This window comes from Somniosus microcephalus, chromosome 13, assembly GCF_052327205.1.
Source record: "Somniosus microcephalus isolate GS21.2 chromosome 13, FLI_Smic_1.0, whole genome shotgun sequence".
NCBI lineage: Eukaryota > Metazoa > Chordata > Chondrichthyes > Squaliformes > Somniosidae > Somniosus > Somniosus microcephalus.
Genome location: NC_140999.1, coordinates 170,389,969 through 170,403,610, shown reverse-complemented (window position 1 = coordinate 170,403,610; position 13,642 = coordinate 170,389,969).

Genomic DNA, 13,642 nt, shown 5'->3' with positions numbered 1-13,642 from the left:
GTCCAGTACTGGAAGTCAGGTCCATGATCTTTGCAGTGTTAAGTGTCTTGTCTGCCAAACAGTCAGTTTATTGAATGAGGCACCTCACCCTAGGAAAATGAATCTAGTTTGCCTGGTTACACTGCGACAGAAGTGTTGGTGAACGGAACTGATGCATCTAAATATAGCAGTTGCTGCCTGCTAATATATTTAAACCGACTCTTAGCTCCATTTAAAATTCAAACTGTTATAATGAATTATCTTTAACTTCAAAATTTTTCCAATTTTTTTTCATTAAATATTGAATTGTGATAAAATTGGCGCAACTGACATGGAGCAATTATTGTGCCAAAGGAAAAGGAATGAATATTACTAGAGATAAAGGTATAATAGTGCCGTTTACTCACTCTGTTTAGCTCTGTACCTTCTCCTAGCCGACCTCCCAATGATCTTATCAGCTCAAACAAAATGATATATTTTTTAAACCAACAGAAATCACCAGGGAAAAAAAGTGAACCCTAATGTGTAGGGAGGAATAAATCTTGGTAAAACTATTTATCAATCTACCAGGGTTCCTCACAATACCACACATTATGTACAGCAGCTCAAGTCTCTAATCTTGTTTAATGTCATTGAACAATATTGCACTTCTACTCAATAAAGGTCAGTTAGTAGATGAAATTGCCAATTTTACCTAAAAGACTTAAACTATTTGTCATAACCTTGCCCAAGAAAATATACATTAACAGATCTCCAGTGGAGTTACTCAGAGTCAGAGGATCCAGTGAAATGTGTTGGCCGAAGTATTACAAGAAATAAATGTGACACTCATGGGAAGTACATACTATGCACAAGACCTTTAATATATTATTAATGAGCTCTTGTGAAGTTGCACACAGGATGTCAAGCTTAACTATAGTGTCCAGGGGAAGCAGGGTTCGCGGGCAGAAGATATTTGGACCATGGTGTGCAGACATAATTCAGTCCCCATTTTAAAGTCACACATTCTGTCTGAATTTTTACATAATGCTTTGATTTTATATTATTTATAGTTAAATAGCATAACATATGCCAATTTGGGAAGCAGAGATGATTGGAGCATAGGGATTTCTCTGCAGTACAGTTTGAGGAGCTGGTAGACAAAAAACTGAGGTGCTACAGCACCACCACTGGGGCAAGAGTATACTTACAGCATTACAAATTTATATGTTAGAAATGTAGAAAAAATGAACACAAAAGTGCAGCAAAAATTTGACAACAGGAGGTAAGATTTTATAGACAGGAAGTGCACACAGATGCAAGATTTTTAATAGATTATTAGTTAATCCCATGTGACATTGCACGCAAGGGATAAAGACCAAGAGTAGTCTTCAGGTTAAGTGGGGTTAAGGGATGGAAAATAATTAGACCAGGCCATACAAACATAAGCCAAATGGTTCACTAACGTCCTCCATGTTATTCCAGTCTTACACTACGTAGTTGATCCTTAATGCCCTTAGGACAACTAGGGATGGGCTATATTAATACTGGCTTGTCAGTGTCAGTATCCATTTTATGAAGTCATACCTGCTAAAATGTTTATATTCCATTATAAGTTCTTACGTTCACATTTATAATTGAAAACTGCTCATGCAAACTTGTCACTGTAATTATACCTTCACACTGGTGGTGTGGCTGCATCACCTCCATTCGCGGGAGAGTGTAATTACAACATGGCAAGCTTACATAGACAGTTTCTATTACATGTGTAGATGTAGGGACTTATAATGGGAAAGGCTGACAAGAAGTGTGTGCAGATTTTTAATTTATTACTAATCAATTTCCTTTGGTGTTGCATATGGGAAGTTAAGACCAAGGGTACTTTTCAGGTCAAGCAGGGTTAGAGGGCAGGGAGATAATGGAACCAATGTGGGGGAGCACAGAGGAGGCAGGTAAGATTAAGAGGATGGAGAGGTTGAGAGGATGGAATGGATAGGAAAGAAGTGGCAGAGGAGGAGGAGGGAGGGAAAGGGGAGAGCGGGAAAGGGAGGAGGGAGAAATGTTGAAGAGGATTGGGGAAGAGAAGGGTAAGGGCAGAGAAAGGGAGGGAGAACAGGAGAGGGCAAGAGGAGAGGGTGGAATAGGGAGAGGAAAGAAGCGGGGAAAGGGTTTATTGGGGAGGCAAGAGGAGTAGAGGGGAGAAGAGATGGAGGAGGTGAGGGACAGAGGAGACATCAAGAAGGGAAAAGGGAGGGGGAAGGAGCAGAGAGTTTACCTCAGGTAAGGCGCAGGGAGTGTAAGTACAAATTCTGTGATCAATTTTTGCCTTTTTGGCTGAAGGTGATGATTACTTTTTTGGTAATGTTTTCCTCATTTTGCAGATGAAATAGGGTTTTTGTTAGTCAGCAATGGATTTGCATGCAGACCACGCATTATTCAGGGTTTGTCTTTGTGCAGTTGCTCAAATTTACTGGTTTCCTGGTGGTTGCTGCTAAATGGTGATGATGCCATCATTGGTACGGCCGTGTTCTTATACCAACTTTCTCATCAATTTCCCACTTAAATTAATTTCCAGATTTTTTTTTCATAATTCTCTGCATTTTTCCCACAGACCCTTTTTTTCTCCCTTCCACCCCTCCCCCTCCTCAGAGTTGTTCCACATGTGGGTTTCTTATTTTTTTAAATTTAGGTGGCCCTATTACATACCATTATTTCACATAACGTTATGCTCACATCACCACCTACCTTAGTAATGTTGCTGTGACAGGTTTTTAATATATCACACATGTAAATATAGGCATGCACTCACATAGATCTCCCATACATTGTTCATATTAAGTCAGAGGATTTGCTATTTTATCTACCATATAGGGTCACCCATCTATTGTGACTGAATAAGTCAAATTCCATTCATTGTTAAAATGAATTCTGGGATTTTTACTGGCATCTCTCTACCACGAACCTATTTCTTTTTACAGCTGGGAAAAAACTTGGAAATTTAATCTGTCGAAGAGTTTACTCACTTTCCCTGTATATCAGTCAGTGTCGTGTCTCTTACTGGTTCTGCAAGTTGGTTTCTTATTTCAGCTAAATGTGGTTTGTTTCCACTGTCCCCTTCCTCCACACCCAAGTCATATACAGAAGATTCAGCTTTTACAACATAATTATTCAGAAATACTACAAATTAAGCACAATCTACTCAGCTTGTCAGACAAGTAGTAAACTGCTTGCCTCCTTCTTAAGTCAGTAGGCCAAAGCCCCTGTAACAGCCAATGATTTTATAAAATACTGGTTCATCCACAACTGGTGTATTGTGTCCAATTCCGCACTTTAGGGAGGATGTGAAGGCTTTAGAGAGTGTGCAGAAAAGATTTGCAAGAATGGTTCTAGGGATGAGGGACTTCAGTTATGTGGATAGACTGGAGAAACTGGGGTTGTTCTCCTTAGAGCAGAGAAGATTGAGATGAGATTTGATAAAGGTGTTCAAAATCATGAGGGGTCTAGAGAGAGTAGATAGAGAGAAACTGTTCCCCATTGGCGGAAGGGTTGAAAACCAGAGGACACAGATTTAAGGTCCAAAGGCGACATGAGGAAAAACTTTCTTACGCAGCGAGTGGTTAGGATCTGGAATGCACTGCCTGAAAGGGTGGTGGAGGCAGACTCAATCGTGGCTTTCAAAAGGGAATTGGATAAGTACCTGAAAGAAAAGCAATTGCAGGGCTACGGAGAAAGGGCGGGGGTGTGGGACTAGCGGAAGTGCTCTTGCAGAGAGGTGGCACAGACTCGACAGGCCGAATGGCCTCCTACTGTGCTGTAACCATTCTATTACTTCAGGTGAATCTGTACTTGTAGAGTGGAACTGAGGAAATTCTTTGCGTGGACAGAAGAAAGACAGGCTAGACATCCTTCAACCCCTGCTTTGTATAGATATTACTGAAGCTGACAGCTGAAGCGTCATGTGTCATAATTTGGGTTGCTTGCCAGCAGTAGATAAGAGGGAAGAAATGACCCTTGCATTGTCGTATTCAGAACTAGAAATTTACATAGCAATACAACGGAAGTTAGTGTGATAGATATTTAATTGGAAAGAAATCTATCCTGCAATAACCCAATTTCCATAATTGCCCAATTAGAATATCTTTTTTATGCATTTCCCTTAACAGAATGAATATACCTTCCCAGTATAATAAATATCTTACAGAAGAAAGTGCATCTTCTCTCTAAAGGGCAAATTTTACGATTTAGCACACCGAGCACACATGACGGTGCATCAGGAATTTGAGAACAGGGGTGAGAACTGCCAATCCATGGCCTGCTCAATCTTCTGCCCATTAAGATGGAAAATCTTAAAGGCTGCGATGGGCCTAATTCCCAATAATGTTCTACTGTTGCACAAATTACATTAAATTTCTATCATATTTCTTCCACCCCCATCATCACTCTTTGGGTTCAACCTACTCAACTAAAACAGAAAAAAGATAACATGCTTCAGGTTTCTTTCTTGTTCTCTTTTGAGCCACTTTGATATGGGAATTCGCTTGATTTGACAGTTTTCCCTCCTTCGCTGTGGGGAAGCACTCTGACTGCATCTGTTGTTTTTCTTATTTTCCTTCCACCATGGTGAGGCTGAATCCAGGAACTCACTGTATGTGTGTGTCTGCCCATTTACTAATTATAAAGTGAGCATACAAATGAGAACTAATTAGCATATATTCATCAGTATTTTACTTTAGCAGAATGACTATTCCCTTTCAAGGTTCATGAAAATAAATTTATAAAGCCATTTTGCTGCAAAGCTGTGGCATAAAGTTGTTGGAATTGTGTTCAGGTCTTGGATTTCCCAACAAACTTACCCGAAAAGGTACAGAGCAAAAATGAAGCCCTTCCCCAAAATTGGGAGAAACTGCCAACATGTCACTGCAGGAAATTCTTACACAAACTCTAACTTGTCAGAATGTAGCATTGGCAAATGCTTGGGTGTAAATCATCTATCTGACCTTTGGCAAGGAAATACATGATTTTTTTTTTTAAACTGTGTTACTATAAAACTATCCATGTTAGATCTATAAAACTATCCATATTAGATCACTTACTATCTTAAGTTTTGCTGGAGTTAGTAAACTATGGAACTGTTCATGCGAGTATTATTTTGAAAATAAAGGACTCCACAGTACAACATCATTAATACTTTGCCCTGACAGCAGAAAGTCCTAGTGCTACAATTCACTGTGCCACAGACACCTTTATGTCAGCTGCAGCAAATGCAGGCCAAGTACTTACCATAGGACAATGGAAAATATAAAATAATTTAAACAGACACTGGCAGAGACCAGAGAGCAAGTCTCCCCACTTCCTATAAGGACTCTATTCCATTCTCCCAGTTTCTCCATCTCTGCCGCATCTGTTCTGACGATGCCAACTTCCAAAACAGTGCTTCCGATATGTCTTCCTTTTTCCTCAACCGAGGATTCCCCTCTACTGTGGTTGACACGGCCCTTGACCGTGTCCGTTTCATTTCCCGCACTTCTGCTCTCAACCCTTCCCCTCCCTCCCAGAGCCATGAAAGGGTTCCCTTTGTCCTCACCTTTCACCCCACCAGCCTCCACATTCAACGGATCATCCTGTGCCATTTCCGCCACCTCCAATGTGATCCCACCACCAAACGCATCTTCCCCTCACCTCCCCTTTCAGCATTCCAAAGGGACCGCTCCCTCCGCGACACCCTGGTCCACTCCTCAATCACCCTCAACAGCCCTTCCCCTTCGCCCGGCACCTTCCCGTGCAAGCGCAGGAGATGCAACACCTGCCCTTTTACCTCCTCCCTTCCCACTGTCCAGAGCCCCAAACACCCCTTCCAGGTGAAACAGCGATTTACTAGTACTTCTTGCAATTTAATATACTGTATTCACTGCTCACAATGCGGTCTCCTCTACATTGGGGAGACCAAACGCAGATTGGGCAACCGCTTTGCAGAACACCTCCGTTCAGTCTGTAAGGGTGACCCCGAGCTTCCGGTCGCCTGTCACTTTAATTCTCCGCTCCACTCCCACTCCGACCTCTCTGTCCTCGGCCTCTTACACTGTTCCAATGAAGCTCAACGTAAGCTCGAGGAACAGCACCTCACCTTTCGATTAGGCACTTTACAGCCTTCTGGACTCAACATTGAGTTCAACAATTTCAGACTATAGCCCCTGCCCCCATTTTTCAGGCGGCTGTTGATGATTCTGCCATTCCCATTTGCAACATTTAATCTCTCCTGCTTCCTACCCTAGCACAAGCTGTTCCTCCAGTTCCTTCCTCCCCTCCCCCTTTCTCTGCTTACAACCTGTTACACCTCTGACCTTTTCCAGTTCTGATGAAGGGTCACAGACATGAAACGTTAACTCTGTTTCTCTCTCCACGGATGCTGCCTGGCCTGCTGAGTGCTTCCAGCATTTTCTGTTGTTATTTCAGATTTCCAGCATCCACAGTATTTTGCTATTGAGCAAGTCTCCCCAGTTTTGGTAAGGATGGGAGGGCAAGCTAAAGAAAGGAGGGAAAAAAAGTTTTCAAACAGAACTAGAAAGAAAGCCAAGTAAAGCTGGACTCCTCCAGAAATGCACAATGTGTTAAAAAGAGATCATGCCATTGTTTCAATACAGTTGTTTCATTTTCTAGAATTGATTTTTTTAAACAAACACTTCATAATATTTTTTAAAGGGAGTTTAATGCTGAAAACTGCACATTGATACTCCAATCTACTGTACCATGCTGCTATGCAGCTCAACGTAAACTCGAGGAACAGCACCTCATCTTCCGATTAGGCACTTTGCAGCCTTCCAGACTCAATATCGAGTTCAACAATTTCAGATCATAACCTCGGCCCCTATTACATTTTTACTTATATTTATTTTCCACCCCTTTGTTTTGGGTTTTCCCTTCCCCCCCCTTCCTTTTTTTTCCTCTCTCCCACATGGCAGCTGTCTCTCTTTCTGCCAGTACACTTCACACCTAATCTGAGCCGTTTTTTGTCTCCACTGTCCTATTACCATCTCATCTGGTTTTGAATACCTCTTAATGTCTCTTTATTTCTTTTGTTCTATCGCAGCCCTGCCTTCGATCTATTTTATTTCCTTTCCAGTTTTGAAAAAGGGTTCACCCGAAACGTCGACTCTAATTTCTCTCCACGGATGTTGCCTGGCCTGCTGAGTTTTTCCAGCATTTTCTGTTGTTATTTCGGATTTCCAGCATCTGCAGTATTTTGCTATCATATGCAGTGATTGAACGTGGGCTCAGGCCAACAACAGCCTACTTTTCAAGTTGCCAACCCTGGCTGTTCCATTGCAGAAGTTGCCAGACAAAAGCCAGAACATCTTCCTCACCAAGATTGCAGGCAACAATAAAATGAATTTGCAAGCAAGTCCTAGTGTACTTCTATTCACCTCTTCATTATGATCAAGATCAGAAATAGCTGTGTACTGGAAGCAAGTCAGTGGCTGCCCTCCAGCCACGGAATGGTGAACAGCATGTGGGCTAGATTTTTATTTTTGAAATAACATTGAAAACAAGGAGAAACAAAGTACATTTACCACAGAATTTACTCTAATCCAAGTAATGTTTATTTTAGACAGTTGCTTTTATTGCTGTTTTGAGATTTATAAAATAATTTTATTTCTCTGCTGATTTTGCTCAAATGAAGAGAAAAATGTCACAGTTCTAAAAATATTTTCAAAATTAAGCAAAATGCTTTAATTACAGCTTTAAATATTATTTTAGGATTTTTAAAAATTGGATGTTCCTAAAATATAGAGCAATTATTCCACAAACCAGCAAGACCTTTTTCACCAAAATGAAGCGCATTTTGGAAATCATGCACAAGTTGAATTATATAGCAGATTGTGCTAAATAAATTAAACGAACTGCACACTTCTTGTCCCATACAAAGAATGGCCACTTGGAATAAAGACTGATGTCTCTGGAGCTGTCCTAGACAAGATACAGCCTTCCAAGAAAGGAGTGGGAGAAAATGACCTATGATATTGCATATTTCAATTTAATTCTAAAAAACTAATTTCAGTTTAGAAAATTATAAATGATCAGCTCTGGTGGTCTTGTAATAGTCAAGTAGTCAAATTAATGTTGCATAATGGAGCTTTATACATCCTGAGTTCCATACAATCTCCATATTGTTTTTCAATATTTTCTGCCCGATTCAAAAACTCAGATTTCTAAAACTTAAACCAGAATGCTCAAAACAATATGAGCAGCATTGTAATTTATTAAATAAGACATTCCAGAAGAATATTTTCACAGCCCATATGTATCTTTGTAGCAATGCGACCTGAAACTTTTGAAAATGCCCATTTTGAATGAAAGCAAGTGGCCCTACATTCATCTAATTAAAGCAACTGTCATAGAATAATTGACCATCTTCAGCAAGTGAACAAAAAATTTTAACTGCTTGACTTCTGTAGTTGAAGTTCTTTTAGTTGATTGCCCTACAATCTAACTTAAAATGCTTGCCCAATAGGTCAATGTTTAAAATAAAACACCTTTCACTTAGAATCATAGAAAGTTTACAGCACAGGAGGCCGCCATTAGGCCCTTTGAGCCTGTGCCAGCTCTCTGCAAGAGCACTTCAGCTAGTCCCACTCCCCGCCCTTTCCCCGTAGCCCTGCAAATTTTTCCCTCAGGTATTTACCCGATTCCCTTTTGAAAGCCACGACCGAGTCTGCCTCCACCACCCTTTCAGGCAATCATTCCAGATCCTAACCACTTGCTGCGTAAAAAAGTTTTTCCTCATGTCGCCATTGGTTCTTTTGCCAATTACCTTGAATCTGTATCCTCTGGTTCTCGACCCTTTCGCCAATAGGAACAGTTTCTCTCTATTTACTCTGTCGAGATCTCTCATGAATTTGAATACCTCTATTAAATCTCCTCTCAATCTTCTCTGCTCTATGGAGACCAACTCCAGCTTCTCCGGTCTATCCTAGTAACTGAAGTCCCTCATCCCCGGAATCATTCTTGTAAATCTTTTCTGCACCCTCTCTAAGGCCTTCACATCCTTCCTAAAGGGCGGTGCCCAGAATTGGACCCCATACTGCAGTTGAGGCCGAACCAGTGTTTTATAAAGATTCATCATAATTTCCTTGCTTTTGTACTCTATGCCTCTATTTATGAAGCCCAGGATTTTTTAACCGCTTTCTCAACCTGTCCTGCCACCTTCATCGATTTGTGCACATATACCCCCAGGTCTCTCTGTTCATGCACCCCCTTTAGGATTGTACCCTTTAGTTTATATTGCCTCTCCTCGTTATTCCTACCAAAATTATCACTTCGCACTTTTCTGCGTTAAATTTCATCCACCACGTGTCTGCCGATTTCACCAGCCTGTCTATGTCTTCTTGAAGTCTATCACTATCCTCCTCACTGTTCACTATACCTCCAAGTTTTGAAATTGTGCCCTGTACTCCCAAGTCCAAGTCATTAATATATATCAAGAAAAGAGTAGTCCTAGTACCGACCCCTGGGAAACACCACTGTATACCTTCCTCCAGTCCAAAATTCAACCATTCACCACTACTCTGTTTCCTACCACTTAGCTAATTTCGTATCCATGCTGCCACTGTCCCTTTTATTCCATGGGCTTCAACTTTGCTGGCAAGCCTATTATGTGGCACTTTATCAAACGCCTTTTGGAAGTCCATATGCGCCCTCATCAACCCTCTCTGTTAACTCATCAAAAAACTCGATCAAGTTAGTTAAACACGATTTGCCTTTAACAAATCCACACTTGTCCAAGTGACTGTTAACTTTGTCCCTGATTATTGTTTCTAAAAGCTTCCCCACTACTAAGGTTAAACTGACTGGTCTGTAATTGCTGGGTTTATCCTTACACCCTTTTTTGAACAAGGGTGTAACATTTGCAATTCTCCAGTCCTCTGGCACCACCCCCGTATCTAAGGAGGATTGGAAGATTATGGTCAGTACCTCCGCTATTTTCTCCTTAACCTCCCTCAGCATCCTAGGATGCATCCCATCCAGTCCTGGTGACTTAGCAACTTTAAGTTCAGACAGCCTTTCTCATACCTCCTCTTTATCAATTTTTAATCTCATCCAGTAACTCCACTACCTCATCTTTCACTGTGACTTTGGCAGCATCTTCTTCCTTGGTGAAGACAGATGCAAAGTACTCATTTAGTACCTCAGCCATGTCCTCTGCCTTTTTGGTCCCTAATCAGCCCCACCCCTCCTCTCACTACCCATTTATTATTTATATGCCTATGGAAGACTTCTGAATTGCCTTTTATGTTAGCTGCCAATCTCTCATACTCTCTCTTTGCCCCTCTTATTTTCTTTTTCACTCCCCCTATGAACTTTCTATATTCAGCCTGATTCTCACCCTGACATCTGTCTCTTTCGTCATCCAGGGAGCTCTGGTTTTAGTTGTCCTAGCTTCCCCCCTCGTGGGAATGTACCTCGACTGTACCTGAACGATCTCCTCTTTAAAGGCAGCCCGTTGTTTGATTAGTTTTGCCTACCAATCTTGGATTCCAATTTACCTGGATCAGATCGGTTCTCAACCCACTGAAATTTGCCTTCCTCCAATTAAGTATGTTTACTCTAGATTTCTCCCTGTCCTTTTCTATAGCTAATCTAAACCTTATTATACTGTGATCACTGTTTCCTAAATGTTCCCCTACTGACACTTGCTCCACTTGACCTACCTCATTCCCCAGAACCAGATCCAGCAATGCCTCCTTCCTCATTGAGCTGGAAACGTACTGATCAAAAAAAAAAATTTTTAAGTTCTCCCGAACACACTTCAGAAATTCTTCCCCCTCTCTGCCTTTTACTATTATCCCAGTCTATATTAGGATAGTTGAAGTCCCCCATTATTACTAATGTATAGTTCTTGCACCTTTCTCTAAGTTCCCTGCAAATTTGCTCCTCTATATCTTTCCCACTAGTTGGTGGCCTACAGAAGACACCTTGTGGTGTAATGGCACCTCTATTATTTCTTAATGATGAATTCAGACCAGCCACCTTTGGGATACGATAAAACTGTCAGGTACACAGTGACTATAGAAACAGAATTTTAAACTAGTGAAGCAGAATTGGTGTAAAATAAAGAGAGTCATGTTAGTCATTAAGAACACACAAACTTTCAGTAACAGGGGTATTAGAGAATATGAAAAACTGTAACTTTACACATTCATGGCTTTTGACAAAAAGCAAATTGAGTTACCTCTAAAACCCAACAGATGCACAAATGGTAGACCAGTATGTAGATGAAGATTGGTTGCAGTACTTTTCCAGATCACACATTCCTTTTTTCCCCTAAGTATGCTGGTTTGAGCAAATGGCAGAACTCCACCATTTCAGTATTAACTTCATGACTCCCGAAGGGTGTTGATCAGCTGCTCGTTTTCTGCATCAATTGGTTACACTTGCTGTGTGGTTATGGAGTTTTTTTTTCTGTATGCCACCTTCTTTAGCTTTTTGGGAAGCATTTTCAGACATGGGCCTCCCTTTCCCAAACCTGTTGCCAATTATCATGCCTCTTGGCTTTGGTACACTTCCTTCACAACAGACCAATGTTGCTCTAAAAGTTTTTCTGAGGTTTCTCCCATTGCATTATCACCTTCTCCAGCAACCGGACACTATTTTAACTGCAAAATCTACCCACGGATAACCTCCTTTCTCTTCAAACTAACCATCATGGAACTTTGCTTTGCCATGGGCACGGCTGGTTGGAAGAGATAACCAATGTAATAATAAACAATATATGCTCGAGCTAGGATTGGGGAGTGATTCAGGGTTGTAACACATTCAATGATTCAAATTAAACCAGCAGAATAAAGCTCGAGTACAATCCCTCGCCACCACTTCGACCTTGAAATTATGCCATCCGTTAGTCAGGTACAAAAAGTTAATATTTATTGAAATTCCTTCCTCTACTATTTTAAAGAGGTGTTAACTCATTTATTTCAATTTGGTTAGCGCCGCCACTAAAATATTGGAGCGTGCAAATTCAGACTGTCAGGTGCTCGTATGTTAGTAACCCATGACATAATTGTAGGTTCTTAATATATTCTTTAGTTCACCTTTTGGAAGCTTTCTCAAGGCTCAGAATATTTATTACCATTGCTAACCACTGCAATTAAGGTCATCAAGATTTTGTGCACCTCTATATTAAATAGCAGACAGACTTGATGCCTTGGGCCTGTAATTGCTGGAAAAATGGAAGAGGGGATCTAATTGAGGTATTTAGGATTAAAGACATGGACAACTTGCAAATAGATAGTGGCCCAGAAATTCGGGTCGGAGGCTTCCCGCAGGTGCAAGCCTCCGACCTGCACTTACCTAGTGCGCCAGCCGTTGTGCTGTGGGCCCGCGTGGGATTCCGCTCCTGGGCCTGCTCCAACTGCCAGCGCACAGTGCTTGCGTGTCCCAGGGGCACAGTTAGTTCGAAGCATCCCCTGGGATCACGTGGGCCATGGAGAGCCAATGGTAGCAGGGAACCTGTATTCATAGATTTGATGACTTTTCCTGTCAAATCTATGAATACAATTCAGCACAAAACATAACTAAAACTTCAAATAAATGTTTTAAAAAATCACATTTTTAAAATAACTATAAATTACATAAAATAACTATTTTAAACAATAATTTAAATTTTTGAAAAAATTAATTAGTTTCTAACAGGGCTAAAAATAAACTTACCTTTCTTTAAAGTATTTAAAAATAAACCTGTGGAAAAAATGTTTTTATTTTACTTAATTCACCACTTACCTTGTTAAAAGCAGGCCTTGCGACTGCTTTTTATAAGTGTAGCTGCTGGAGACTTACCCTCCCAGAAAAACCTGCAAAGAAAAACAGAAGTTCCAGGCGTACGCGCTGCCTCTCCAGCGCACGCGTTCGACCTGTGAACCCCTTCCTTTAAGGGAACGGAAGTTCCGGTTTCCCGCGCATGCACGAAACCGGCACTTTTGTTGGGCCTACGCATGGGGACCCGAAGTTCTGGCCCAGTATGTCTGAGGTAATGGTGGCTGATAAAACTAAATGTGGAAATCTGTAAATTGCTGTCAGTAATACCCTGCTCCTCCTCAGGGTGCGCTGTTGCAATCCTCGCAGATGGAATCAATTAGAAATCATGAATTGATGTGAACTTCAACTTTTTATGCACCACTCGCACTGTAAAAGCCCTTGGAGAAGTTAAGCCTCGTTGAATGAGGTGTAACTGAGTTTTTAAATGGTGTACTAAGTCATAATTACTGCTGAACAACCTCTCCGGCCCTGAAAAACTAATTTTATATTACGGAGTGTCATTTTCTCCATTCCATGATAAATATTCCATAGGTTTTTAAAATAAAAAAATTTAACTTAAAAAATATAAAAACTATATTTCAGTTTCTACCTTAATTCCATGTGTATGTCCCAATCTTTATTTCACTTTCTGTAAAATTAAAAAGTGAGTGATAAAACCTGCCTTTTACTTCCTGGTTTGCTGTCTGAGAATTCTTCCAACGCGATTTGCTGCTGAGCTTGCTTGATGACATTCCTGTTGCTGGACGCCACAGATCCCCTATAGATGGTGTCAGATGCAGTGTCACGTCAGAGAAGGTGAAATCGACGCCACAGCGTCGTTAAATGTTTGTGGGCAGCTTTCTTCGAGATCAGCAGCGAGCATCGTCACTTCGCC